This window comes from Microtus ochrogaster, chromosome 18, assembly GCF_000317375.1.
Source record: "Microtus ochrogaster isolate Prairie Vole_2 chromosome 18, MicOch1.0, whole genome shotgun sequence".
In the NCBI taxonomy this organism is placed as follows: Eukaryota; Metazoa; Chordata; class Mammalia; order Rodentia; family Cricetidae; genus Microtus; species Microtus ochrogaster.
In genome coordinates, this window is record NC_022020.1 from 20985304 (window position 1) to 20991220 (window position 5917).

Here is a 5917-nt window from a genome sequence, read left to right on the forward strand (position 1 = left end):
TAGGGAAAGCAGTTAGGGAGCTGAGTCATTGCCATGGCAAAATAAGGTGCCAAGGCCATAGGAACAAAAGCGTGACCAGACAGGGTGGGTAACAGGGCCCAATGACAACTTTGAGACACAGATTCATTGTTACCAGACTGGCAAGTGAAGAACTGTCATGACCTTCCTTGGATGTTCTGCACAGCAGCCTGGCCAGACATCTGTGACTCTGGCCTTGTGCAAGTTCAAGGTTTTAAACGTATAATCTCTTTACAAAAAGCCTTTAGTCTAGTTTGAACTTGCTTTGAGGTGAAAGTGAGCTAATTGTGTGCAGTTAGTCTGAGCAAAATGGCAAGATGGATTTATGTATCCACAATCCATGTGGAACAAATAAATCCAGTTATGAAACATGTCCCAAATATATAGTCTATATATCAAAATTATACAGCCAAATGAAAAGTCATCTTCCTGACCACCCACAGAAATATTAGTGCCCAGTAGATGGAATATTTCCATTAGATAAACAACATGAGCAGTGGGAATACAGCCAAAGCTATTCTTAGGGAAGAAATAAAGTTCTTAGGGGAGAAATGAAATGACTCATGAGAAAAATTACAGACAGGAGCAACTGGTTTCCACAGCCAGTGACCCCGCGGCCTTTCCAGGTGGGGCTCCCTGTCAGAGAATCACTCATCTGGTAGGTCGGCCTGTTGGACACTAGTTGTCACCTGCTGTATCTCTCATAACCCCTGACATCCTCTTGCTCTCGTGGTTACCCCACCCCCCAGGGCCACCAGCCCAGGAGTGGCATTATCCACAATCGACTGGACAGACCCCCTCCCCATCAATCATTAATCAAGAAAATGTCCCCAACCCAGACTTGTCTGCAGGCCAATCTGATGGAATTTTCTCAGTTAAGGTTCTCTTTCCCCAGGAGATGGTCTGTGTCAATCTAGCAACAAACAAACAAACAAATAAAAAACAAATAAAAAACAAAAACCTAGCCTACCTCTATCAGTAGCTTTTCGGTTTCCTCTTTGGCAGGTGGGGTCACAGCCCTTAGAACAGGTCCACCCTGCAGATTCCATGACTAAGGAGAAGTAAGGTTACAGACGAAATCATGGCTGCCGGTCAGTTATGATATGATTCACTGCTTCGCAAAGGTCTGTGCAGGTGGGGGAGAAAAGTATCTCAGAGATGCATGGTTGCTGCTCCTTAAGATGGAAGCAGGGATATGAGGGACTTCTAGAAGCAGAAAGAAGCTGTGGGAACAGATTCCTCCTTGGGAAGACAGCCAGTGACAGCGCATTGCACAGTTTCAGGCCTTGGAGCAAGTGAAGTCATGCCGTCTTCAGATGCTGAGTTGGAGGTTATTGCTATGTGTGTCAGGGAGAACTAACAGAGCTGGTTGGGAAGCCAGCTCAGCCACTAAAGCCTGTGTGGACCAGGCTTGTATTTGATCCCCAGCACCCACATTTAGAAGAATCAGGTGTGGGAGCACGTGTTTATAATCCCAGTGCTGGGGAGCAGAAGCAGGCAAATCTCTGGGACGAACTGGATAGCCACACAGCTCATTGGGAAGATGCAGCAGTGAGAAGCCCTGTCTCAAGAAAACAAAATGGACAATGTCCCCAGGCATAAATCTACACTCCACAAGTGCCCTGCAAACATACACACACCAAAACTAATACACCGTCCAAACGTTTGACCCTCAGTTCTTTCTTTTCTGTGAACTCATTCATGCATTTGAAATGACACTAAACCTTTATTCATCTTTTCCTGGTGTTTTGAAACAGAAAGAATGCCCGGCGGTGGTGGCACACGCCTTTAATCCCAGCACTTGGGAGGCAGAGGCAGGCGGATCTCTGTGAGTTCGAGGCCAACCTGGTCTACAAAGTGAGTTCCAGGATAGGCACCAAAGCTACAGAGAAACCCTGTCTCGAAAAAAACAAAAAAAGGAGAAAAGAAAGAAAGAAAGAAAGAAAGAAAGAAAGAAAGAAAGAAAGAAAAAAGATTTGCATGCCTCTGTCCACCAGAGCCTTCTTTTAGAAAGAGTCACGGTGCCTTGGCTCTCCATCGCGCTCCTTCCCACTCGCCAGTGTGTGCTGAGGGAGCGTGTAGGTTGAAGAGAACACTTCCTCCCACCTTTTGAGGGCAGACACAAATTTGAGAAGGAGCTTGGGGTGAGGATGATGGTGGGCTCCAGGATCAGTGTGTCACAGTGTCACAGAGGAGGAACTGTCTTAGTCACCCCAATGTTTTGCTTTATGCAGGCTCTGCCTGGTGATTTAGCTCCTGCACAATTAAAACCTCTCAGAAGACGCCCCCCCACACACACACATGGTTTACCTCAGACTCTGCCTTGGGGCCAGCAGGGCTTTATAGTTTGGGGTATAATGCTGCAGAGAGATAAGGCTGGTCATCACTACCCCGCAGTGTCCCACTGTGGGTCCCCCCAGGGACCATTTTGATGTCAGTCATGTGCTAGGTGGTTATGTTAATGTCACCGCACACAGAGATTTCAATTGCATGCATAGTAAAAGCCTAGCATTACTGCGTCGCTCACACAAGCCTCCCTGGTTCCGTCATGCTGAGTCACAGACATCATACGTGGGATTGGGGTGGATAAGACAGTGGGCTAACGTTAGAATGGCGCCCCACCCCCTCTCTTCAGGGAACCCTAGGATGTTTAAAATTAATTTCTGTGTCAGAAAATATGGCCAGAACAAAGCTATGTTCAGGGTGTGTATTTGTGTGTGTGTGCATGTGTGTGCATGTGCATGTGTGTGGTATATGCATGTGAATATGTAGATACACGGGCCCATGTCGGTACATATGGAGACTGTAGCGGGATGATGGCTGTCTTCTTCTATTGCTGTCTGCCTTGCTGTTTTGCGGGTCTCTCACTAAATTGGTAGCTTCATTAATAGTGGGTTGGCTGGCAAGCTCTCAAGATTTGCCTGTCTCTGCTTCCCCCAGACTCTGGAGTGCCTGGCTTTTGATGTGGGCGCTGGGGGTTGGACCTCAGGTCCCTGTGTGCAGAGGAAATGCTCTCCCCCAAGCTATCTCCCAGCCCCCAAACAAGGATGGCAAAGAAGAAAACAGCAACATACGATGTTTCAGTGGAGAGAAAGAACATCTTCCTCCAGGCACTGGGTGTAATTTTCATAAGTGGGCGACTTCAGAGAGGTTGGGGTCCCCTGAGCAAACACCGCTTTCACGAGTCTGCCTGGGGAGCCGTACGTAGTAGGAGTGTTCGCGGTTCAGCCAACAGGTGCAGTGTTTGCTGGTACCCGTGACCCAGGCGAACCGAATGTACCACGTTAAAGACACATTTGTCTAACCAGACTCACACAGGCTTGGGAATCCTGCAGGTTGATCTCACATCAGATTCATACAATCCTCTCGCGTTCCAGTATTTTCTAGAATGACTCAGAGCTTATCTGAGTACAATACTCCAGAACCCAGCCCTATGTAAAGACACGCAACAGAACCCGAAAAGAGAGGCAGTAGGGATAGATTGTTGGTCTTTGCTCGAACCCACGACACACATATCAAAAAAATATTTATCCGTTGAACACCTACTGCATACTGTCCGTCTGAAAACTTGATTTTCTGTGTCCCAGGCTGTGGGACAGGTCAGGCAGGGAGGGAGGAAGGTGTGGGTGTGTACTGGCTCATTACTCCCTTCCTACCGCTAGATGGGGCTGCTCCTCAGCGTGCCAAGGAGCAGGCTCCCGCTGTGTTAGGAAAGTTAGCTCCTGCCGCCAGGAAGCTACTGAGAGGGGTCTAGCATCTGCTGCCACACAAAGGAGACCAGTTCAAGCAGTCTTGGAGACACCCGAGTCTCGTGGGTATGTGGTGCAGGCCAGAGGACAACCTAAGGTGTTGTCCTCTAGTTTATTCTTTTTTTCTTACATTTTACTTAATTAATTTTTTCTTATGGTATATTTAGATATTTTCCCCTCTCCAAAAGTGCCAAACCAACCAACCAACCAACCAACCAACCAACCAACCAACCAACCAACCAACAAAAGAAAATCAAAACAAACAGCAAACCAGTAAGACATAAAAAAAAGCCACACCCCTCTCAAAGCCTATAAAACAAAAACAAAAATATATGAAATTCTTTTTGTTCTGGCCAACTACTGCCAAGCATGGGACTGCCCTAGAGTGTGGCTGGTATGCCTAGTGATGCTCCACTGGAAGCTTATCTCCTGCCCAGCAGGCATCAGCTGCAGAGCGTCTTGGTAAGGGGTGGAACTTTGAGTACGCTTCTCAGTGCTGGGATTTTGTCTGGCTTAAACTGTGCAGGTCTTGAGATGTTTATTCTTTTTTATCCTCTCTCCTCTTTCTTTTGGCAGCCCTGACTGGCCTGAACATGCCATGTAGACTGTGCTGGCCCCAAACCCATAGACATCTATCTGCCTGCTTCTGTTTCCTGAGTGCTGGGATTAAACCAGCATGGTCTACTTTAGGTTTTTGGGGGGATAGGTCTCTCATTAACCTGGAACTTGCTTATTAAACTAGGCTAGCTAACCAGTGCCTCAAGGATTTGCTTATATCTACCTGCCCAGACCTGGAATTACAAGCATGTACCATCATTGCCAATTTATTTATTTCTAACCGCGGTTTTAAGTATTTATCCTCATAACCACAGATAAATGTAGCTCTCACCCATCATCAAGGAATCTTCCTTTGGCAGCAGAGAACACTGCAGGAATCCACCGCTGGTAAAAATGCAGAGAACAACTGTCTGTGTGGAACCTAACATCCACAGCACAACCCCTACACCTAAGGCTCGGGAGCATCAGAGGAACGGGGCAGGGGGACTAAACCCGACCATATGCTTTGAGCTAGTGTCCTCTATGCATGACAGGGAGCTCTATCCATCAAATCTTAGCAGTACGGTCACCTAAAAAAGACCTGCACAATGGCAACACCAGTTGACATGTCAGTGTGAAAAGGGGAACTCTCAGGGGTCCCAGACCTAGATGAAGAGCTACAAGTAATGATGGCTCCTGACAGAGAGCCTTGACCAGGCTTGACCAGGGAGGAGCCCATGAGAAGTGATGTAGTCCCAAGTAGTCAGTCCTAAATATCTACACACACGAGCAGCACGAAATGGACTTAACAGCTCACATATATAACAATAATAAAGAAGAGGTTATGGATTTAAGAGATAGGAGAACAGATGGGGTTGGGAAGGGAGAGGTGGAGATGATGAAAATAAGATTCTCATGAATGAATTCTCAAAAAAAACAAAAGAAAAATATAAAAAGTGAAGTATGTATGTGTGTATGTATGATGTGTGTTTGAGAGTGTGGGCGACTTTTGGAAGTTGGTTTGCTCTTTCTACTGTGGGTTCTGGGGAACCTAACTCGGGTTGTCAGGCTTGTGCAGCAAGCCTTTTACCTGCTAACCATCTTGCCAGCCCAGCGCACAGTTCTGTAAACTATGGTTCTGGGGGAGGAGACTGAGGTTCTCAAGCTTGTACAGAGAGTATTTTACCAACTGAGTCACCGCCCCAGCCCTCATGGTGACATTTTGAGTGCTCAGAAATTAGAGCCCAGTGAGTGGCCCAGGAGGACCATGTAGGACTATGGAGGTTGTTTTTTTTCTTTTCTTTTCTTTTTTTTTTTGCTATAAACTTAATCTTGAAAAAAGTTGAAGCCTACTGAAAAGTGACAGAATCTACACTCGGTGTCAAGTGCAGGCCTGAAGCTCACTGCCACTAGCATCTAGCTGCATCTGTGTAGGCCTTTCTTCATGTGCTACGAACCCACGAGGCTGTGAATGAATATTCATGAACACTCAAGTGTGCGGGTGTGAGGGAGAATACATATGTGGATGCTAGTGTACGTAGTGTACTGGAGAGTCTACATCTATGTGGATGCTAGTGTACGTAGTGTACTGGAGAGTCTACATCTATGTGGAT